Here is a 25,012-nt window from a genome sequence, read left to right as displayed (position 1 = left end):
GACTGAAAAGTATATGTAAAACCAAGCTTTATGAGAAATCAGGGAAAATACTGTACATCTGTAGATTACTGTTATTTGTCCATTACAGAAAATGAAAGACAGGTTGCTGATTGCAGAACCATTTATTGAAAGATATATAAATGAATCACCTGATGCTTAATTGAGAATTTGTTTTCATTTGTAGCTGTCAAATTCATTTCAATTAAGACACGTTGTTCTTTGTAAGTCTCAATAAATGACATTGAAACAACTCATTTGTTTTGGATAGCCTACTTTTTTATGGGCATGAAGGGACATGTTTACTGAACTAAGAAGTATGACACAATGCTCTGCATTATGTGAATGTGGCATAAAGCCTTTCACATTGGTTTTGATCATTTCTCACATATCCTGAACCTGCGACCTCTGGTTAGTGGCAGTGCCCACCAAGACCTGTCACAATTGGCGACATATCGAGGACTTGATTGGAATGTATATCTTACACATGTTTTATTGTGACCCATATTGATCTGTCGATGAGAACTCTTGCATTCTAGATCGATGCATCTGCAAGAGGCATACATGCAAATCCACTAGTTCTGCCTAGTCTTTTTAGTGTCACTTATAGCCCCAGGTCAAGCCAGTCATATGTAACGGGATGCTGTTACGTGTGTCCACTGACCAGGGGTTTGAGCTCAGTCTACTTCGTGCGGTGGGAGCACCATCTAGCTCTAACCTATAGGCAGGAATCTGTAATCGGGTGCAGTTGTCTCTGCCACTGAAAGTGTTCCTACAATTTTGCGGGCTTAAGAGTTGACGGCTCAGCGCATGTATGTTTAATTGAAAAGTGCAAATTAAATTGAGTAGGTCGAGGGGATAAGCATCTCCCAAAGGAGACATCGAAATGACAGCAATTGAAACGCAGGTGCAATATGGTTCCTACATGATGACTTTGGACTCGGAGCACGTCTACATGAACCAAGAGGATGATTGGGACAGGGACTTTCTATTGGACCCCGCCTGGGAAAAACAGCAGCGCAAGGTGATTTGGCCCACAAGTATATGGCCTACAAATTTTGCATGGTGTTACTATTAACAAAATGAATGATTGGTACCTATGTAGCCTGCAGGATATGTACCCTCTGGATATACACTGAGTGGACAAAACATTAGAAACACTTTCCTAATATTGAGTTGCACCCGACCCCCTTTGCCCTCGGAATATCCTCAATTTTTTATATATATATATATATATTATATATATATTATAAACCGGTTCGAGCCCTGAATGCTGATTGGCTGAAAGCCGTGGCATATCAGACCATATATCAAGGGTGTGACAACTTATTTTTACTGCTCTAATTACGTTTGTAACTAGTTTGTGGTATATGGCCAATATAGCATGACGAAGGGCTGTATCTTGGCACGCCACGTTGCGTCGTGTATAAGAACAGCCCTGAGCCTGGGATATTGGCCATACACCACAAACCCCCGATGTGCCATATTGCTTTAATAATATATACGTTATATGCCATTTACCAGACACTTTTATCCAAAGCAACTTAGTAATGTATGCATTTTAAGTGTTACCGGGAATCGAATCCACTAGCTTGGCATTGCAAGCGCCGTAATCTACCAACTGAACTACGGGGTCTGGACTCTACAAGGTGTTGAAAGCCGTCCTCCGGGATTCTGACCCATGTGGACTTCAACGCTTTCCACAGCTGTGTCAAGTTGGCTGGATGTCCTTTGGGTGGTGGACCATTCTTGATACACAGGGGAAACTGTTGAGCCTGAAAAACCCAGCAGAGTTGCAGTTTTTGCAATTCTTGACACACACAAACCAGTGCGCCTGGCACCTATTACCATACCCCATTCAAAGGCACTTAAATATTTTGTCTTGCCCTTTCCCCCTCTGAATGGCACACACACAATCCATGTCTCAATTGTCTCAAGGCTTAAAAATCCTTAACCTCATGTTATCTACACTGATTGAAGTGGATTTAACAAGTGACATCAATAAGGGATCATAGCTTTCACCTGGGTTCACCTGGTCAATCTGTCAAGGTGTTTGTAATGTTTTGTACACTGTATATCTGTTGTACCGCTTAAGGTCCCTGATAACAATTTGAATGAGTTGCCAGTGAACTTATTGATTAAATGATTGCTTGTACAATACCATTTTGGGGATGGGTATAATGGTCATTTATAGTGTAGACCAGCTACAGGTAGGGAAGAGGATGCCTGAATCATATTTAAACTCGGCTGATCTAATTGAATACTGGCCATTCACCTGCTTGATTTGGGAAGATTCATTGCACATACCAGTTTATATGTACTTCAACCTATTTTCAACTGTCTGTCTTAGTGGTCATTGACGGGGTAGGCTAGCCTACATTGGTTTCCCATCAGTGTGAGGGTAGTTGAGCCAAATGCAAGTCTCAATTCCTATATTGCAGAAACTGCAGCAGATGACAACACCAAGACAGGGAAACGTAGAGTGGCAAGAGAGCTTACTGTATTTCAGACCCCCAAATAGACTAATGAAATATACATGCTTAACCCGCCCACCACACCCCCTATATCATATTCCTACAGCCCATCAATCCCACTGCTACTGCAAGTGTTTTGCCTCTTCATCATTCTCTGGGGTTTTATGAGAGTACACCATGGTAGACTAGTCTTATCCAATAAGGGACCTAAATCTTTTGAGGTAATAACCTCTAGATTCTTACGGTTCTTAGTTTTATTTTATTATTATTTTTTCGTTTGTCGGTATGACAACAAATACGGCTTTAATACTCTAGAACAGCTGCCTGAAATCCTGATTTTGGAGTGCAGGCATCTGACCAGAAAGACTAGAAGTTCCTCTTCAAGTACTAAGCGACGGTGTTTGCCAAAAGCTCAAGAACAAATGTGCTTACTAACTTACTCCATATAAGCCGAGGAAAATTCTTGTCACAGAGGGCCTTATAATATCCTTGTTTGTTGTTGCTGCCAGTTGTATAGTCAGGATGCTCGGATAGAAAAGCATTAATCTCAGCAACCAGAACCAAATCAGCTATGATCGTCAGAGACTGTGATCGTCAGAGACTGTTACACTGCACTTAGTAAACACTTAGGGCCCCCTATTTTGTGGCTTTTGAGAATTCATTGCGTTGAGTATGGTCACCTTTTGCAATGGTATGTGCGTGCTATTTACCTGTAAAAATAATTCTGGGCATTATTTATTTACCTGTCGGAGCCCACTCCACTATGTATGTTCTGTAGACGTTTATCTAGTTTAGACTTATGTTTGATGATGTAACACGTAGTTGGGTGTTCCCCTGGCTCAGTGGTGGTCTAGGGATTAGGCCTAGTCAATGTTTATGGAGGACTGTCTGATCCTGCCTGTGGTCTCTGGATCCTGACAGCTGCAGGACTGTCTGTGTGTTTGTCTACCACCTGTTAGCTCTCGGTTGGCCTCTATTAGTTGCTTGTTAGATTGTTGGATGCAGCTGTCCAGGAAAGGGACCAGTTTTACACCAGTCCACATGCATCCGGCTCACAGGTGACATGCTCAATTTCACAGAGGGATTGGTGGATTGTTATGTATTGTTCCCAATTAAGCATCTCTGGACACATTTTACTGTTTGGATGTTTGTCAGACTAAGTGAGTGATGAAACCACAACCGCTTAAATGTTCTTGTCATGTTTCTATCGCTTTGATACTTTTCCAGCACACGAACCAGTGTGGTGTGTGTATTCTAGTCCACTAATTGCTGTGCTAAAATACCAGCCTGTAAAACATCTCAATGTCTTATTGCGTAGTTATCCATTGGCCATCCATGCCTCCACTGCATAGTCATTGAAAACGTTAACACCCTAATACAGTATGACTAAATGCAGGCGGTCCTGAACCAGTTGCACCACCACTAGCAATGAACTAAAGCCTGGTTAGCAATGAATTACAGCCACACACTCCAAATACAACTTCCTATGGTAAACATTATGTATTAACTTATTAAAAACAGCAGGTGTATTTTGCATCACCTGTTTGACCTATCCTATCCATCCATGTTCTCCTAATGTTAACTAAAACTATGTGACTGTGAAGTCATTCAATACTTTAATACAAGCAGTTTTTTAAGGGGTTTCCATCTGCTAATCTTTCAGCATGTAGGTGCAATCTTAAATTAAGGTACATGTTGTAGGTTTTGGAAATCAAGGAATTATGGCGGCTGAATCGGTCGGGAGAGAGAGCAAGCTGGGGAGCCTTTTACAGGCTGTAGATGGAGGGAGGGGGCTGACAAAGCCATCAGTATGATAAAATGGCAGTTGCTATTCCAGAAGATGTGTCCTTGTACGGCAGCTTCTATCAACTGCCTGGTGTGGGGGGTTATCGGTGTCAGGACTCAAGGTCATGCAGGTATTTCTGATCAGCTAAATTCAGGAGCCGTCTAAGTGGAGCATTGGAGCTGAATCTCAAGAGAGAGAGATTGGAGGGTAAGGGTTGTTTAGGTCATGGAGACCGATGCAGTTAATCCCTGCAAATAATGTCATTGACCCCATTTATGTCAATTGCTCCTCTCCAGTAAGGTTCAGCCTTTCAACAGCAGACTGTACATGGCAAAGGCCTTACTTTACGTTAGGCAAGTGTCTAGGTGACGTAAAGAGATTGAACAGGATCTTAAGAAGCACATACCAATTTGTAACATATTGTGTGAATTGGAATTTGTAACATATCATACGAATTGCAAGAAAATTATTATAATAATAAACAAAAAATTCTATACGAAATGGATGACATTGTAAGCAGCAATTATAAATCCTTGTGTACCTTTCAGTACACACCATGAAGCGTCATCCATCACTGGATGGAAGCCTCAGTCTGTCTGTACAGTCTTAGAAGACTCACTGTACTTTGGACACCAGAAGGCTACTAATTATGCTGATGATGTTAGCCCTTTAGCAGTTATAAATAGTCATTGGGGTTTCTGCAGCCCTCCCAAATGCTGGCAGACATACAGCACCAGTCAAAAGTTTGGAAACCTACTCATTCCAGGGTTTTTCTTTATTGTTACTATTTTCTACATTGTGCAATAATAGTGAAGAAATCAAAACTATGAAATAACACATGGAATCATGTAGTAACCAAAAAACTGTTTAACAAATCTAAATGTATTTTAGATTCTTCAAAGTAGTCACCCTTTGTCTTGACAGCTTTGCACACACTTGCCATTCTCTCAACCAGCTTCATGAGGTAGTCACCTGGAATGCATTTCAATTAACAGGTGTGTCTTGTTAAAAGTTAATTCGTGGAACTTCTTTCCTTCTTAATGCGTTTGCGCGAATCAGTTGTGTTGTGACAAGGTATACAGAAGATAGCCCTATTTGGTAAAAATCCAAGTCCATATTATGGCAAGAATAGCTCAAATAAGCAAAGAAAAACAACAGTCCATCATTACTTTAAGACATGAAGGTCAGTCAATACTGAACATTTCAATAAGTGCAGTCGCAAAAACCATCAAGTGCTATGATGAAACTGGCTCTCATTAGAACCGCCACAGGAAAGGAAGTCCCAGAGTTACCTCTGCTGCAGAGGATAAGTTCATTAGAGTTAACTGCACCTCAGATTGCAGCCCCCCAAAAAAGAGTTTAAGTAACAGACACATCTCAACATCAACTGTTCAGAGGAGACTGCGTGAATCAGGCCTTTATGGTCAAATTTATGCAAAGAAACCACTACTAAAGAACACCAATAAGAAGAAGAGACTTGCTTGGGCCAAGAAACACGAGCAATGGACATTAGACCGATGGAAATCTGTCCTTTGGTCTGATGAGTCCAAACTTTAGATTTTTGGTTCCAACCTCCGTGGCTTTGTGAGACGCAGAGTAGGTGGATGGATGATCTCTGCATGTGTGGTTCCCAATGTAAAGCATGGAGGAGGAGGTGTGATGGTGTGGGGGTGATTTGCTGGTGACACTGTCTGTGATTTATTTAGAATTCAAGGCACACTTAACCAGCATGGCTACCACAGCATTCTGCAGCGATACGCCATCCCATCTGGTTTGGGCTTAGTGGGACTATCATTTGTTTTTCAACAGGACAATGACCCAAAACGCACCTCCAGGCTGTGTAAGGGCTCTTTGACCAAGGAGAGTGATGGAGTGCTGCATCAGATGACCCGGCCACAATCACCCGACAACCCAATTGAGATAGTTTGGATGAGTTGGACTGAAGAGTGAAGGAAAAGCAGCCAACAAGTGCTCAGCATACACTACTGTTCAAAAGTTTGGGGTCACCTAGAAATGTCCTTGTTTTTGAAAGAAAAGCACATTTTTGGTCCATTAAAATAACATCAAATTGATCAGAAGTACAGTGTAGACATTGTTAATATTGTAAATGACTATTGTAGCTGGAAACGATATATTTTTTTATGGAATATCTACATAGGCGTACAGAAGCCCATTATCAGCAACCTTCACTTAATTAGCCAATCCAAGTTTATCATTTTAAAATGCTAATTGATCATTAGAAAACTCTTTTGCAATTATGTTAGCACAGCTGAAAACTGTAGTTCTGATTAAAGAAGCAATAAAACTGGCCTTCTTTAGACTAATTGAGTATCTGGAGCATCAGCATTTGTGGGTTTGATTACAGACTCAAAATGGCCAGAAACAAATAACTTTCTTCTGAAACTCGTCAGTCTATTCTTGTTCTGAGAAATGAAAGCTATTCCATGAGAGAAATTGGCAAGAAACTGAAGATCTTTTACAACGCTGTGTACTACTCCCTTCACAGAACAGTGCAAACTGGCTCTAACCAGAATAAAAAGAGGGGTGGGAGGCCCCGGTGCACAACTGAGCAAGAGGACAAGTACATTAGAGTGTCTAGTTTGAGAAGCGGATGCCTCACAAGTCCTCAACTGGCATCTTCATTAAATAGTACCCGCAAAACACCAGTCTCAATGTCAACAGTGAAGAGGCGACTCCGGAATGCTGACCTTCTAGGAGAACGGCAAGATGACAGCAATATGCAAGTCATTGAGAGAGGGCTTCAGTTCTTTGTGTGAATCCATGATAACAATGACGGATAAATCAGACTCAAGGGATAATCAAGGCAAACAACATGGTTGTGGACGGAATTTCAGAATCTCCACATGAGACCTGGACGGAGTCTGAGGACAAAGAGAGGAAAATGATCTCTCAGAAATTGAAGATGGACCACAGGAAGATTGAGGTGGAGCGCGCCCACAGAACTGGAAAACCCACCACCGGCCCAGGTGACAGGCCCAGGCCAATAGTGGTAAAGTTCCTGAGGTTGAAGGACAAAGATAGCTGTTCTGGAGAGAGCCAAGAACTTGAGAGGAACATATATCTTCCTCAACGAGGACTATCCTGAAGCTGTGCACCAGAAGAGGAAAGAACTGATCCCAGCCATGAAAGCTGCCAGAGCGTGTGGGGACATTGCATACATCCGCTATGACAGACTCATTGTCCACCCTCCCTCCCAGAAGCAGGGAGGGTGGACAAGGTTCGTAGCTTCAACCCCACAGCACACACACACACACACACACCAATTGATTAATGGACTGCTGAATGTATATTTTTTCTCTTGCCTTGTTTCCTCTTTTCAGTATTATGTCTATCTCTAATAGGCTACCCAGGAAAGGCCTGAAAATAGCCCATATGAATATATGTAGCCTTAGAAATAAGGTTCATGAAATCAGTAACTTGCTATTATCAGATAACATTCATATATTAGTCATTTCTGAGACTCACTTAGATAACTAATTTGATGATACAGCAGTAGCAATACAAGGATATATCAAATCAAATCAAATTTATTTATATAGCCCTTCTTACATCAGCTGATATCTCAAAGTGCTGTACAGAAACCCAGCCTAAAACCCCAAACAGCAAGCAATGCAGGTGTAGAAGCACGGTGGCTAGGAAAAACTCCCTAGAAAAGCCAAAACCTAGGAAGAAACCTAGAGAGGAACCAGGCTATGAGGGGTGGCCAGTCCTCTTCTGGCTGTGCCGGGTGGAGATTATAACAGAACATGGCCAAGATGTTCAAATGTTCATAAATGACCAGCATGGTCAAATAATAATAATCATAGTAGTTGTCGAGGGTGCATCAAGTCAGTAACACAAGAGTAAGTGTCAGTTGGCTTTTTCATAGCCGATCTTTGAGAGTATCTCTACCGCGCCTGCTGTCTCTAGAGAGTTGAAAACAGCAGGTCTGGGACAGGTAGCACGTCCGGTGAACAGGTCAGGGTTCCAGCAGGTCTGGGACAGCAGGTCTGGGACAGGTAGAACATCCGGTGAACAGGTCAGGGTTCCATAGCCATAGGCAGAACAGTTGGAACTGGAGCAGCAGCACGGCCAGGTGAACTGGGGACAGCAAGGAGTCATCAAGCCAGGTAGTCCTGAGGCATGGTCCTAGGGCTCAGGTCCTCCGAGAGAGAGAAAGAAAGAAAGAGAAAGAGAGAATTAGAGAGAGCATATTTAAATTCACACAGGACACCGGAAAAGACAAGAGAAATACTCCAGATGTGACAGACTGACCCTAGCCCCCCGACACATAAACTACTGCAGCATAAATACTGGAGGCTGAGACAGGAGGGGTCAGGAGACACTGTGGCCCCATCCGATGAAATCCCCGGACAGGGCCAAACAGGTAGGATATAACCCCACCCACTTTGCCAAAGCACAGCCCCCACACCACTGGAGGGAAATCTCCAACCACCAACATACCATCCCGAGACAAGGCCGAGTATAGCCCACAAAGATCTCCGCCATGGCACAACCCAAGGGGGGGCGCCAACCCAGACAGGAAGACCACGTCAGTGACTCAACCCACTCAAGTGACGCACCCCTCCCAGGGACGGCATGGAAGAACACCAGTAAGCCAGTGACTCAGCCTCTGTAATAGGGGTAGAGGCAGAGAATCCCAGTGGAAAGAGGGGAAAACGGCCAGGCAGAGACAGCAAGGGCGGTTCGTTGCTCCTGCCTTTCCGTTCACCTTCACACCCCTGGGCCAGACTACACTTAATCATAGGACCTACTGAAGAGATGTGTCTTCAGTAAAGACTTAAAGGTTGAGACTGAGTCTGCGTCTCTCACATGGGTAGGCAGACTATTCCATAAAAATGGAGCTCTATAGGAGAAAGCCCTGCCTCCAGCTGTTTGCTTAGAAATTGTAGGAACAATTAGGAGGCCCGCGTCTTGTGACCGTAGTGTACGTGTAGGTATGTACGGCAGGACCAAATCGGAAAGATAGGTAGGAGCAAGCCCATGTAATGCTTTGTAGGTTAGCAGTAAAACCTTGAAATCAGCCCTTGCTTTAACAGGAAGCCAGTGTAGGGAGGCAAGCACTGGAGTAATATGATAATTTTTTTTGGTTCTAGTCAGGATTCTAGCAGCCGTATTTAGCACTAACTGAAGTTTATTTAGTGCTTTATCCGGGTAGCCGGAAAGTAGAGCATTGCAGTAGTCCAACCTAGAAGTAACAAAGGCATGGATTAATCTTTCTGCGTCATTTTTGGACAGAAAGTTGATGATTTTTGCAATGTTACGTAGATGGAAAAAAGCTGTCCTTGAAACAGTCTTGATATGTTCTTCAAAAGAGAGATCAGGGTCCAAAGTAACGCCGAGGTCCTTCACAGTTTTATTTCAGACGACTGAACAACTATCCAGATTAATTGTCAGATTCAACAGAAGATCTCTTTGTTTCTTGGGACCTAGAACAAGCATCTCTGTTTTGTCCGAGTTTAAAAGTAGAAAGTTTGCAGCCATCCACTTCCTTATGTCTGAGACACAGGCTTCTAGCGAGGGCAATTTTGGGGCTTCACCATGTTTCATTGAAATGTACAGCTGTGTGTCATCCGCATAGCAGTGAAATTTAACATTATGTTTTCGAATGACATCCCCAAGAGGTAAAATATATAGTGAAAACAATAGTGGTCCTAAAACGGAACCTTGAGGAATACCGAAATTTACAGTTGATTTGTCAGAGGACAAACCATTCACAGAGACAAACTGATATCTTTCCGACAGATAATATCTAAACCAGGCCAGAACTTGTCCGTGTAGACCAATTTGGGTTTCCAATCTCTCCAAAAGAATGTGGTGATCGATGGTATCAAAAGCAGCACTAAGATCTAGGAGCACGAGGACAGATGCAGAGCCTCGGTCTGACGTCATTAAAATGTAATTTACCACCTTCACAAGTGCAGTCTCAGTGCTATGATGGGGTCTAAAACCAGACTGAAGCGTTTCGTATACATTGTTTGTCTTCAGGAAGGCAGTGAGTTGCTGTGCAACAGCTTTTTCTAAAATTTTTGAGAGGAATGGAAGATTCGATATAGGCCGATTTCTGGGTCAAGATTTGGCTTTTTCAAGAGAGGCTTTATTACTGCCACTTTTAGTGAGTTTGGTACACATCCGGTGGATAGAGAGCCGTTTATTATGTTCAACATAGGAGGGCCAAGCACAGAAAGCAGCTCTTTCAGTAGTTTAGTTGGAATAGGGTCCAGTATGCAGCTTGAAGGTTTAGAGGCCATGATTATTTTCATCATTGTGTCAAGAGATATAGTACTAAAACACTTTAGTGTCTCCCTTGATCCTAGGTCCTGGCAGAGTTGTGCAGACTCAGGACAACTGAGCTTTGGAGAAATACGCAGATTTAAAGAGGAGTTCATAATTTTCTTTCTAATGATCATGATCTTTTCCTCAAAGTTCATGAATTCATTACTGCTGAAGTGAGAGCCATCCTCTCTTGGGGAATGCTGCTTTTTAGTTAGCTTTGCGACAGTATCAAAAAGAAATGTCGGATTGTTCTTATTTTCCTCAGTTAAGTTGGAAAAATAGGATGATCGAGCAGCAGTGAGGGCTCTTCGATACTGCACGGTACTGTCTTTCCAAGCTAGTCGGAAGACTTCCAGTTTGGTGTGGCGCCATTTCCGTTCCAATTTTCTGGAAGCTTGCTTCAGAGCTCGTGTATTTTCTGTATACCAGGGAGCTAGTTTCTTATGACAAATGTTTTTAGTTTTTAAGGGTGAAACTGCATCTAGGGTATTGCGCAAGGTAAAATTGAGTTCCTCAGTTAGGTGGTTAACTGATTTTTGTCCTCTGACGTCCTTGGGCAGGCAGAGGGAGTCTGGAAGGGCATCAAGGAATCTTTGGGTTGTCTGAGAATTTATAGCACGACTTTTAATGGTTCTTGGTTGGGGTCTGAGCAGATCATTTGTTGCGATTGCAAACGTAATAAAATGGTGGTCTGATAGTCCAGGATTATGAGGAAAAACATTAAGATCCACAACATTTATTCCATGGGACAAAACTAGGTCCAGAGTATGAGTAGGTCATCTATAGAAGAGACAGAAATGCTTATGGGGGAGGTGTTGCTGTATATATTCAGAGCCATGTCCCTATAATGCTTAGAGAAGATCTTATGTCAAGTGTTGTTGTGGTTGCAGGTTCAGTTGGCATATCTAAAGCCTTTTCTTTTTGGGGTGTTGCTATAGGCCAACAAGTGCTAAATGTCAGAATTTAAATAATATGTGTGAGCCACACACAGCCCAAAACAAAGAAATACAAAAACATAGAACAATAATCATAGAACGCCCACCCAATGTAACACCCTGGCCTAACCAAAATAAAGAACAAAAACCCCTCTCTATGGCCAGGGCGTTACACTAAAGCTGTATCCGTACCCATTGGATGCAGTGATCACAATCTATTGGCTACATCCAGGAAAGCCAAAGTTCTGACAGCTAGGCCAAAAATAGTGTATAAGAGATCATTCAAAAGATTTTGCTATGATTCTTATGTGGATGATGTAAAAAATATTTGTTGATCTGATGTGATTAATAAGGAGCATCCAGACACTGCACTTGATTAATTTATGAAATTGCTTCTTCCAATTATTGACAAACATGCACCTGTTAAGAAACTGACTGTTAAATCTGTTAAGGCTAGATGAGGAACTGAAAAACTGTATGGTTGTATTAACTGTATTAAGTCTGGCTGCACATCTGACTTACTGCAAACTGAGAAATTCTGTGACTAAAGTCAACAAAAAGAAGAGGAAACTGTATTATGAAGCCAAGATCAATGATATAAAGAATGATGGAAAAAAACTTGAGTAGTTTAAATGATGGGCAGAAAGACAAATTTAACTCCATCTTTCATTGAATCAGATGGCTTTTTCATCACAAAACCATTTGATGTTGGCAATTATTTTAATGATTACTTAATTGCCAAAGTGGGCAAACTTAGGCAGGAAAAGCCAACAACGAACAGTGAGCAATTGTATTCATGCATAAAAAAACAAATAATGAAAGAAAACTAGTAGAAAGAGGAGGAAGGGAAGCGCTACTAAGGAGTGCCAGACCCAGCCCACAGTCTCCTACAGTCCCCTGGAAGTCCCATGCCACAGTCTCCTACAGTCCCCTGGAAGTCCCAGGCCACTGTCTCCTACGGTCCCCTTGAAGTAACAGGCCCAGCCCACAGTCTCCTACAGTCCCCTGGAAGTCCCAGGCCACTGTCTCCTACGGTCCCCTTGAAGTAACAGGCCCAGCCCACAGTCTCCTACAGCCCGCTGGAAGGCCCAGGCCCATGCCCAGCCCACAGTCTCCTACAGTCCCATCGAAGTCCCATGCCCAGCCCACAGTCCCCTTGAAGTCCCATGCCCAGCCCACAGTCTCCTACAGTCCCCTTGAAGTCCCAGGTCCAGGCCACTGTCTCCTACAGTCCCCTTGAAGTCCCAGGTCCAGGCCACTGTCTCCTACAGTCCCCTGGAAGTCCCGGGTCCAGGCCACTGTCTCCTACAGTCCCCTGGAAGTCCCAGGCCCAGCCCACTCTCTTCTACAGTCCCCTTGAAGTCCCAGGTCCAGGCCACTGTCTCCTATAGTCCCCTGGAAGGCCCAGGCCACAGTCTCCTACAGTCCCCTGGAAGTCCCATGCCCAGCCCACAGTCTCCTGGAAGTCCCAGGCCCAGGCCACAGTCTCCTACAGCCCCCTTGAAGTCCCAGGCCCAGGCCCAGGCCATTGTCTCCTACAGCCAACTGGGAGTGCCAGGCTCTGGGCCACAGTCTCTCACTGACCTTAACCCCCAAACGTAGCTCTGTTTCCCAGGCTTCCTTACATTCAAGTGATAAATGAGACTTGGAAGGATGACATGGGACAACTTTAGCTTCAGACCTGCTATACAACCTGAAGCCAACAGGGCTCCATAATAATAGCCACTGTATTTGTCTCATAGTTCACTCTGGTTTGAGCTAATACATTGGAGAAGCTATAGTCCTCAGTGACAGCAACAGGCGTAGTTTCAGGTGGAGTTTAGCCTTTTTGTAAATTATGTTTTAGCCTGGAAGTTGTATTAACACCTTAGTTCTGATCATCGTTTAATACAGTAACTCTCATCTAGAGAAAGGGTTGCTCAGTTACTGAATGGTATTGTGTGCTGCCGTGGAACGTTGTCTTATGTGAGTTAATGTAATGTTAGTGTTTGACCTTCAGACAATGTTCATTGAGACATGAGTTTTGTGGCGAGGCCTTGTTTGTTATTGTGGCTTTAAGTGCAATAGATATCTGGAAATGAGTTACTCAGAAAAATAGTAGTTCACCATTTGTTATGCTTTTGCCTTGAGCTTTCTCAACAATAAAGTTGGTGTTAGGTAGGGATAGGGCATTGCTGTACCAGTATGAATGCCTCTTTGGTCTAAATCTGTTTCTTGTTCATTTCTCTAAGAATTATTGCTGTTATGCTTTTCACCTCTGTCATGCACAAGACATACATTCCATATTAACATTCTTTCCAGAGTTCTTGGGCATTTTGTAGCACCAGTTTTATGTTATTCAATTTACAAAGTAAATAAAACATTATGACGATCATTATGATCGATCATATGAGTTGATCTATCATTCTCAAGTCTCAGTTTAACACATGAAGTTATTTCATTTTTATTAATTCACTGTGTGGTCACTGCCTTTCTCTTAGTAAGAAGGATAAAAGGTGATTGATTGTATGATATTATCCCATCCCAAATCACCAGTAGGCAGGGTAAAGGTATTACTGTAAAGCTAACATCTAGAGTGGTAAAAAAAAAACACACCCCCTCTCCTTTTCCCAGCATTCCCTTTTCACACACTGTTGGTTGAGAGTGTCTGCTGCAGGAATACTCTGCTGTCGGCTGTCCCCTGGTGTCTTATGGCTACCCGATATAGCCTCCTTCAACCCCCACCTCCTCCTTTCTCCTCCTTAGCCCCCCTTCACCCACCCAGTCTAAATTTGGGCATCTATGGCAGTAGGGGTTGATTTTAGGGTTAGGCACCTGCTGCGGAAGAGTCTCCTCTTCTAGCCTTACTTACATTAAATGACATTGGACCTGAACATTCTCTCGCTCTCTCTCTCTCTCTCTCTCTCTCTCTCTCTCCCTCTCTCTCTCTCTCTCTCTCTCTCTTTCCATTTTGCCCTCTTTCCCTATCACTATCTCTCCTTCCCTCAGACTCTCCTCTCTCTAGGTTCAGTCCTTCCCTCAGACTCTCGTCTCTCTAGGTCCATTCCTTCCCTCAGACTCTCCTCTGTCTAGGTTCAGTCCTTCCCTCAGACTCTCATCTGTCTAGGTTCAGTCCTTCCCTCAGACTCTCATCTGTCTAGGTTCAGTCCTTCCCTCAGACTCTCATCTGTCTAGGTTCAGTCCTTCCCTCAGACTCGCCTCTGTCTAGGTTCAGTCCTTCCCTCAGACTCTCGTCTCTCTAGGTCCATTCCTTCCCTCAGACTCTCCTCTGTCTAGGTTCAGTCCTTCCCTCAGACTCGCCTCTGTCTAGGTTCAGTCCTTCCCTCAGACTCTCCTCTGTCTAGGTTCAGTAATTCCCTCAGACTCTCCTCTCTCTGCTTTGTATTGCTTCTGCATCATATTCTAATATGTTCAAAATAGTATCCATAACTACGTTCTCTTCAAAATTATATGTAAAAGCTATTTCTCAGTATTTGAAAATAGGTAAATACCATACTCAAAAATTAACATTTACCCTATGTCTTGATACTGAACTAACTATTCAGACGGTTAGTTGTAGCTTGAAAACCTAATGCTGCATACATGATGATACTGGAAGGTGTTTTTCCACAAGCTGTTATACAGTGGATGTGGCAGATGACATGAGATCATTGTGCACTGCAGCTTTCAAGTTGATTGCTTTCTAGAATTTGTATTAACCAAAGCAGGATCAGTGGTAACCTAGATATATTGACCCATAATCCCTGAAAAACATATGGAGCTAGATCAAGGTGTTTCAGAAGTGACGCATTACGCATTTTAGGATCATTTTTATGCATTATTGTAACACGCTCTTTCTCTCTCAGACCTTCACTGCCTGGTGCAACTCTCACTCGCGTAAAGCGGGTACACAGATTGAGAACATTGAGGAGGACTTCAGGAATGGACTCAAACTCATGTTGCTGCTGGAAGTCATCTCAGGTAGTTGGACACCCTTTTCTCTTTTCTGCATGGTCAAATTCTAAGTACAGTTCACTATTGCCATTCCCTAATGCTAACTAATGGGTCCATGTCGTGTTTGTTTGTGGATGTGCAGGTGAAAGGCTTCCCAAGCCAGACAAAGGTAAAATGCGTTTCCACAAGATCGCCAATGTGAACAAGGCCCTAGATTTCATCTGTAGCAAGGGAGTCAAGCTGGTGTCCATCGGTGCTGAGGGTGGGCCTCACACCCCAAAACCCTTCCAAACCCTAAACCCTTCTAAACCCTTCTATACCCTTCTATACCCTTCCAACCCCATCCAAACCCTTCTATACCCTTCTAAACCTTTCTATACCCTTCCAAATACTTTCAAATACTTCCAAACCCTTCTATACCCTTCCAACCCCTTCTCCGGCTTATATTCTCATAGCATTCATCTACTTGATGTATGGAGTTTCCTGTAAATGTATTTTCACATCTTATTGTCTCTATCCTCCTATCCAACTGACCCTTGACCTCTGCAGAGATTGTGGATGGTAATGTAAAGATGACCCTGGGGATGATCTGGACCATCATCCTGCGTTTCGCCATCCAGGACATCTCTGTAGAGGGTGAGAACTCTTCAAAGACACACAGCAAAACTCTCTAACAGTACAGTTAAGGCCTCATTCAACTATGCAACAAATTGAATAGGCATGTCTAATGGTTAGGGTTATTTCTATACTACCAAGGGCTTCTTTTAAACAAATGATCATCCTTACATCATTGTGTGTGTTCAGAGACCTCTGCTAAGGAGGGTCTGTTGTTCTGGTGCCAGAGGAAGACAGCCCCCTACAGGAATGTCAATGTGCAGAACTTCCACATCAGGTGAGCAGCCACTACCCTCTTCTGGTCACCACGCTGGCTCACTGATATGGCTCTAAATCATGATTTTAATTCTGAATAATCTCAATCTGCTCAATTGTTACAGGATATTTTCCTCATCTCATTGTTTCCCTGTTACACTTTCACATCCCGTGTTTACCTCTTTTTCCATATCAATCTCTTTTGTTCCTCCTTTTCATCTTTGATTGATTTGTATATCATTCTCTCCATCCTTCTCCCCCTATTCCAGGGTTTGTGTCTCAGTTGGAAGGATGGCCTGGCACTGTGTGCCCTCATCCACAGACACAGACCTGACCTCATTGATTACTCCAAACTGCGCAAGGTGCTGTCTCTGGCCCCACCCCACCACATCCCTGCATGATTGGTCCTCACTTCCCTGATCTACACTCAGCCAGTCTCTCCATTGGCCCACACAAACATCACTCAAACAGCCCACATCAGCGTCTCGCCCATAGTGACGTCATTTAGCAGACGCTCTTATCCAGAGCGACTTACAGGAGCAATTAGGGTTAAGTGCCTTGCTCAAGGGCACATCGTCATATTTTTACGTAGTCAGTTCAGGGATTCAACCCACAGCCTTCTGGTTAATAGCCTAACGCTCTTAACCACTAAGCTACCTGCCACTCTATGTCTATTCTGTGATGTATTTCATGGTATTTATGATTCTTCTTTGTTTTGTAAATGAACAGTGGTGAGGATGGAGGAACTGGCATGGAGAACTGAACTGTGCTGTGGCTAACATTACTGACAGTTCATTTCCGTTAAGACACTGGTTTGAAATAACAATCTCACACCTGTTCGAGTTGGTTCAGTTTTCCATTCTTAAAAACAATGATATTTCGTTTGAATTGAATGGAACCGTAGGCCTGTACAAAACATACAGTAGCTGTTCCAGCATCATCTTCTTCAGGATAACATTGTGATTACAATGTGATGGAGTATAATGATAACTAATATAATTCAGTATCTTAGTTCTATTGTAAAGTGAACAGTTATTCTGAAGCATCATCTTTAAATCAGTATTCATTTAGTGGTGAAGATAAAGAAAGCTGCCTCTACAGTTCAGCATGGCTATGAGAGTATCCTGTCTGCTCCTACAGGTACTAGTCTGCACCCTCTTATTCACTGAGACATGTCTTGTGTGTCTCTAGGATGACCCCATGGGAAACCTCAACATTGCCTTCGAGGTGGCAGAGAAGTACCTGGACATCCCCAAGATGTTGGATGCAGAAGGTGAACAACCTATCTTACAGCACTACAACAATTAAAGATACCCACATAATAAAAAATACTATAGTATATTGTGGTATAAATACTATAGTATTCACTGTAGTGTTTTTGCTGACTTTACTGTAGTATTTACAGTTTACTATAGTGTAAATACTGTATTAAAAGAACTGGTAGTATATACTATAGTAAATAATGTAGTGTTTTTGCAGACTATAGTATACTGTAATATCTACTGTAGTGTTTTTGTTTTATTATCTTTGACATATAAGTGGAGGCTTTTTCCATGAGGAAACATATTGGAGAAAAACTAAAAGAGCAAATGTTTTATAACCTGTAGGTAGGTAAGACTGTGGTCTGAAATGATAATTCAGAGCTTCTGCTCTTTTTTATAACCACAGGGAACACAATATATGGTCTATACTTGTATTTTTTTTATTTAACTAGGCAGGCCAGTTATGAACAAATTCTTATTTACAATGACGGCTTACCCCGTCCAAACCCGGACCATGCTGGGCCAATTGTGCGCCGCCCTATGGGACTCCCAATCACAGCCGGATGTGATACAACCTGGATACGAACCAGGGACTGTAGTGACGCCTCTTGCACTGAGATGCAGTGCCTTAGACCGCTGACCCAGGGACTGTAGTGACGCCTCTTGCACTGAGATGCAGAGCCTTAGACTGCTGCGCCACTAAGGGTGCCCAAATATACTTGGCATATAGGTTTATCACTTATGGGTGGCATAAATTGGGATATGGCGAGGGGAATCGGAAGGGTATATGCAAAATAAATACTGTAGTATTTAATACAGTTAAAAAAACTGTCGTGTTTTTACGGACTGTACTGTTTTTGCGGACATTACTGCAGTATTTACAACAGTGTTTTTTTGCGGATAATACTGTCGTATTTACTATAGTATAATACAAAATTCTACAGTACGTACTACACATGATTGAGGGATACTTCAGTGTGTAGTATTATATTATACAGTTTACTACATAATTCTATAGTAAGTACTGTAGTATTCTATAGTAAACTGTAGTATTTTTTCATGTGGGTACAGTAGTTTTAAGATGGAGCTTAGCTACTGACAAAACCGGACAGTTACATAAGTGTTTTTCAACAACAACAAAAAATAATTCCATATACGAGCACACTTACAGATGCATACAAACAATGACTACATCTCAGCTGCCCAGACCCACATGCTCACACCCCCATCCCGAGTGCCTGGTCACACCCCCATCCCGAGTGCCTGCCTTATTGTTTGCCACTTGGCCCTAAATTGTATCCATTTGTTTTTTTCAGTCGCCCATGCTATTTCAATAATAAATCCTAAAAAAATCATATTGTGATGGCGGATTGATGGATTTCCATGTTTTTAAGTATAAATTTTTTTAAGATGAGTGATGAGAAGAGAATTGTCCAGCCCATTGGGTATCTCACTACACCCCCATATGACATGTCTTGAAATATGCAGACAGACAGATTAAATGTACGTTTACATTGTAATACTTCTGACAGACAACTTTTTAGCTCCGCCCTCAATTTCTGGACTTTATAGCGTTCCCACGTAAGACATGACTCTGCCGTGGTGCTGTAGAATCTGTGAATTTTGTCTCTTGTATAATACATTCTATACATTAGTTTATACTGGACTAAGCGCACAGTACATTTTCATTAACTGTAATTTTGTTAGTTATTGTATGCGCCAACTTTCCCTCCATCTTGTGCCAGTTCTTTTTAAGTCTTGGTTCCAATAGTTTATGTTTTTTCTAAGAGATAGGAAGTTGAATATGCTCCCTGCAAGGTTTTGTATATCTTCCCTATTATATGAACAACATCCTTTTCTAACTCAAATAAGATTCCCTCAAGGTTGCTCTGATGTCCAAAAGATTTAAAATCTAACTTTTAAGTTGCATGTATTTGAAACTATCTACATTGATCAGTCCAAAATGACTTTTTAATTATTTAATGGAAATGAATGTATTTTCTGTAACTAAGTCATTTACGGGTTCTATGCCTTTAGGTTTCCATGTGGACCAATTTATCGATGAATTCTGAACAGCTATCCAAGGATTGTTCCATAAGGTTATTGTTTTTAGGGAGTGATATTGGTTCTTGTAGAATATGTTTAATTTTCTTCCATATTGTTATAGTATTCTTAACTATGAAGTTGTTTTATTGTCTGAACCAAATAAGAGAAAACATTTCTAAATATTTCTCTGCATATCTTTGGCAATCTTTTAAACTTTTTCTCTACATTTTAGATATTGTGAACACCCCGAAGCCCGATGAGAAAGCCATCATGACCTATGTGTCCTGCTTCTATCACGCCTTTGCTGGAGCAGAGCAGGTGAGGCCTCCCCATTGACCACCATTCTACGTAGCCTTTCCCCTCTGATCTCTGTTCTTGTGTCCTAGGCCGAGACAGCTGCCAATAGGATCTGCAAGGTGCTGGCTGTGAACCAGGAGAACGAGAAGCTGATGGAGGAGTATGAGACGCTGGCCAGTGAGGTGGGCACCCTTTAGTTTGCCCTGTTCTGGTTCCATTCAAAATAATGTCTCTGTGTTACGATGGCTTCAGTGCGTAACATATCTGTACTCCCCCTCCACCTAGCTGCTGGAATGGATCTGTCACACCATCCCCTGGCTGGAGAACCGTGTGGCGGAGCAGACCATGCGCGCCATGCAGAAGAAGCTGGAGGACTTCCGTGACTACCGTCACGTCCACAAGCCTCCCAAGGTCCAGGAGAAGTGTCAGCTGGAGATCAACTTCAACACCCTGCAGACCAAGCTGAGGCTGAGCAACAGGCCCGCCTTCATGCCTTCTGAGGGAAAGATGGTCTCGGTACGTTCCCCACAGCCACCCCAGTGATTCTGACTTTCACTCTCATTACCATAATCTGGTCAAGTCTGTTATGTTCTCTATTCACTGAGCCCCTGGTTTCTCTTAGATCTCTGTCTCCTCTCAGGACATTGCCAATGCCTGGAAGGGTCTGGAGCAGGTAGAGAAGGGCTATGAGGAGTGGCTGCTCACTGAGATCAGATGCCTGGAGAGACTGGACCACCTGGCTGAGAAGTTCAAGCAGAAGTGTTCCCTGCATGAGTCCTGGACCTCAGGTGTGGGAGATGAGGACGGAGACTCTCAATTATCTCAAATCAAGTGGAGGGTTTGTGTTAAGAAGGTTGTAAAAACCCTCCTTTAAACTTAGTTTGTGTAATAATAGATCTAAGGTATTTCTACTTTATGTCAGTGTGTGTCCCTGTGGTCTTCAGGTAAGGTGGAGCTGCTGTCCATGAAGGACTATGAGTCAGCCTCTCTGATGGAGATCAGGGCTCTGATGAGGAAACACGAGGCGTTTGAGTCTGACCTGGCTGCCCACCAGGACAGAGTGGAACAGATCGCTGCCATCGCCCAGGAGCTCAAGTAAGGAGAGAGATGGAGAGAATGCGAAAGAAAGAGAGAGCCAAAGAAAGAAATTAGATGGAGAGTGACAGAGACTGAAAGAAGGACTGGTGGAATGATATAGATAGAATGAAAGAAAGACTGATGGAATGATAATGAAAGAGAGACTGATGGAATGATAAAGATAGATAGAATGAAAGAGAGAGAGAGTGAGAAATAGAAAATAATCACCCTTCTTTCTAATGGTCTAAAATCACTCTCTGAGGGAATGCTACCTCCAATCTCATATTCTTCATGTCCTAGTGAGCTGGACTATCATGACGCTGTCACCATCAACGCCCACTGCCAGGGCATCTGTGACCAGTAGGACAACCTGGGCACTCTGACCCAAAAGAGGAGAGACTCACTTGAGGTTCCCTGGAGACAGACAGACATGACCCTATTTCAAACCTCCACCTAACACCATGACTTCCTGACCTCTACATACTTACCCTACTTACACAAATAGGCTTCAGATGTTATGTCCTTTTATTCAGCTTCCATACAAGTCTATAGTGTCCAGTTGATAACACTAAATGGATGTTTTTTCAGCGTGTGGAGAAGCTGTGGGAAACCATTGATCAGCTATACCTGGAGTTCGCCAAGAGAGCAGCTCCCTTCAACAACTGGATGGATGGAGCCATGGAGGACTTACAGGATATGTTCATTGTGCACAGCATTGAGGAGATCCAGGTAGGAGACATGATAGGAGGGTAGCTAGTTTGTTATATCCTCATTACATTAATTTATTATTGGCTGATCCTATTCTTCCTCTCTTGTTCTCCTCCTCTTCTTCCTCAGAGTCTGATTACCAGTTCAAGGCCACCCTACCAGAGGCTGATAAGGAGCGCATGGCCACCATGGGCATCCAGAGTGAGATTGTGAAGATCGCTCAGACCTACGGTATCAAGCTGTCAGGAGTCAACCCCTACACCGTCCTCTCCCCCCAGGACATCACCAACAAGTGGGATGCTGTGAGTACATGTCCATCTCTTAGATATTGTCTACTCAGGGAGTGAGATGACCCTTCTCATTCTAAGGACGAACATTGAACAACTCAATGCAACAGTGCTTTGGTTATCATTCAGTCTGTAACACTGATCCATTAGGTTACATCAAGCTCCAGGTCCAGTCATCAACTTTGTACCTCCTTTGTTAAACTTTGTAGAGATTTGATCAGCTTTGCCCGTTCTTTATCTGTGGTGCGCAGGTGAAACACTTGGTGCCCCTCAGAGACCAGATGCTGCAGGAGGAGGTGGCCAGGCAGCAGTCCAACGAGAGGCTGAGGCGCCAGTTTGCTGCCCAGGCCAACATCATTGGACCCTGGATTCAGACCAAGATGGAGGTACAGTAACGCTCAACAGCTCCCACTCAAACTCACTCTTCATTAGATTATTCCAGAGTTGTTTATAACTGTTCAAGCATATCCTCTCAAGACAGTCAATGAATCCTGGTATTAACACAACTTTTATGTTATGTGCATATATGTTTTTATTGATTTTATGGAACCCAGGGCTCCCTGGAAAACAGTGGCAATGCTTAATGAGTGGATTATCCTGGCTAAATAAATACAATTAAATGAATGAATGGTGTTCCTCTGTAGCTTCGTTGGTTGAGCATGGCATTTGCAATGCAAGGATAGTGGGTTTGATTCCGGGGACCACTCATACGTAAAATGTATGCATGCATGACTGTTGCTTTGGATAAAAGTGTCTGCTAAATGGCATCTATTAACATGATATTATTGATGAAGTGTCATTGTACTCTGTACATGTTCCACTAACACAGCCCCTGTCTCCTCCTGTAGGAGATCAGCTATGTGATGGTGGACATCGCCGGCTCCCTGTTCGAAGCAGTACATCATCAACTACAAGTGTAACATCGACAAGCTGGAGGGAGACCACCAGCTCAGCCAGGAAGGACTCCTCTTCGACAACAAGCACACCAACTTTACCATGGAGGTACTGCCACAGGGTTCCCCTCTCTCTCTCTCGGTCTCTCTGTTTCTCTCTCGGTCTGTCTCTCTCTCTGTCTGTAAAGTCTTCAGATTCTAATCCTGTATTCTCCTCATCTCAGCATGTGCGTGTGGGCTGGGAGCAGCTCCTGACCACCATCGTCCGCACCATCAAGGAGGTGGAGAACCAGACCCGCGACGCTAAGGGCACTAGCCAGGAGCAGCTCAACGAGTTCAGAGCCTCCTTCAACCACTTTGACAGGGTAAGACGGAGCTTGAGCTCACCTGTCAGTCATCTTTCCAGTCCATGTGGTTTAGTGATCTTTGTTTTTCCTTTGTAGAAGAGAAATGGCATGATGGATCCAGACGACTTCCGAGCCCGTCTCATCTCCATGGGCTTTGATCTGGTGAGTGGGACTGCTTTAGGACCCAGTCATTTGGGGCAATGGACATATGTTGGTTTCTGTGTGAGTCATTATTTGTTGTACTCAAATAACTCTGTCTGTCTTCCTCTCTTGGTCTATGTCTGTCTGTGTGTGACCCTCAGGGTGAGGTGGAGTTTGCCCGCATCATGACCCTGGTGGATTCCAACAACACAGGCGTGGTCACCTTCTAGGTCTTCATCGACTTCATGACCCGTGAGACAGCCGAGACAGACACCGCCGACCAGGTCATGGCCTCCTTCAAGATCCTGGCCTCCAACAAGGTGAGTTGAGCGGAACCATTATTGCACTTATTCTTCTGTAAACTCCGTCGGTCACATGAAGTAACAGCTCATTTGAGCCATTGGTTTAGGTTATTTTGTGGTGTCTGTGGTGTGACCTTTGTTGACCTGTGTCCTCCCCTCCCAGACATACATCACTGTGGAAGAACTGCGCAGGGAGCTGCCCCCAGAGCAGGCCGACGACTGTGTCAGCCTCATGACCAGGTACATCGGCAGTGACGCGCCCCGGACTACATCTCCTTCTCCAGTGCCCTGTACGGCAAGAGCGACTTATAAACACAACTCAGACCCCCTCCTGTCAATACCTACATACAGTACACACACGTCCCCCCCCAAAATCCCCCCCCAACTCCAGCACAAATCACTGGGAGGCTTTTCTCTGATCCCCTAGACATCATTAGTGACTGTGTCTGGTCATGTCAACCAAGATCTCTCACAATTGTAAGGATTCTGAAACTCAGCAAAAAAAGAAATGTCCTCTCACTGTCAACTGCATTTATTTTCAGCAAACTTAACATGTGTAAATATTTGTATGAACATAACAAGATTCAACAACTGAGACATAAACTGAACAAGTTCCACTGACATGTGACTAACAGAAATGGAATAATGTGTCCCTGAACAAAGGGGGGGTCAAAATCAAAGTAACAGTCAGTGTCTGGTGTGGCCACCAGCTGCATTAAGTACTGCAGTGCATCTCCTCCTCATGGACTGCACCAGATTTGCCAGTTCTTGCTGTGAGATGTTACCCTACTCTTCCACCAGGGCACCTACAAGTTCCCGGACATTTCTGGGGGGAATGTCCCTAACCCTCACCCTCCGATCCAACAGGTCCCAGACGTGCTTAATGGGATTGAGATCCAGGCTTGTAGCTGGCCATGGCAGAACACTGACATTCCTGTCTTGCAGGAAATCACGCACAGAACGAGCAGTATGGCTGTTGGCATTGTCATGCTGGAGGGTCATATCAGGATGAGCCTGCAGGAAGGGTAACACATGAGGGAGGAGGATGTCTTCCCTGTAACGCATAGCGTTAAGATTGCCTGCAATGACAACATGCTCAGTCCGATGATGCTCTGACACACTTCCCCAGACCATGATGGACCCTCCAAATCGATCCCGCTCCAGAGTACAGGCCTCGGTGTAACGCTCATTCCTTTGATGATAAACGCGAATACAACCATCACCCCTGGTGAGACAAAACTGCGACTCGTCAGTGAAGAGCACTTTTTGCCAGTCCTGTCTGGTCCAGCGATGGTGGGTTTGTGCCCATAGGCGACGTTGTTGCCGGTGATGTCTGGTGAGGACCTGCCTTACAACAGGC

General features: G+C 43.6%; 1 pseudogene; it reads left to right on the top strand.

The window, feature by feature from the left end:
• Positions 1–695: 695 nt before the first annotated feature.
• On the top strand, positions 696–23,964 carry LOC115202777 (alpha-actinin-3-like; annotated as a pseudogene).
• The last annotated feature ends 1,048 nt before the right edge of the window (positions 23,965–25,012 follow it).

The sequence above is a fragment of the Salmo trutta genome, chromosome 12, assembly GCF_901001165.1.
Source record: "Salmo trutta chromosome 12, fSalTru1.1, whole genome shotgun sequence".
Classification (NCBI taxonomy): Eukaryota; Metazoa; Chordata; class Actinopteri; order Salmoniformes; family Salmonidae; genus Salmo; species Salmo trutta.
This window is presented reverse-complemented; position numbering and strand designations above follow the sequence as displayed.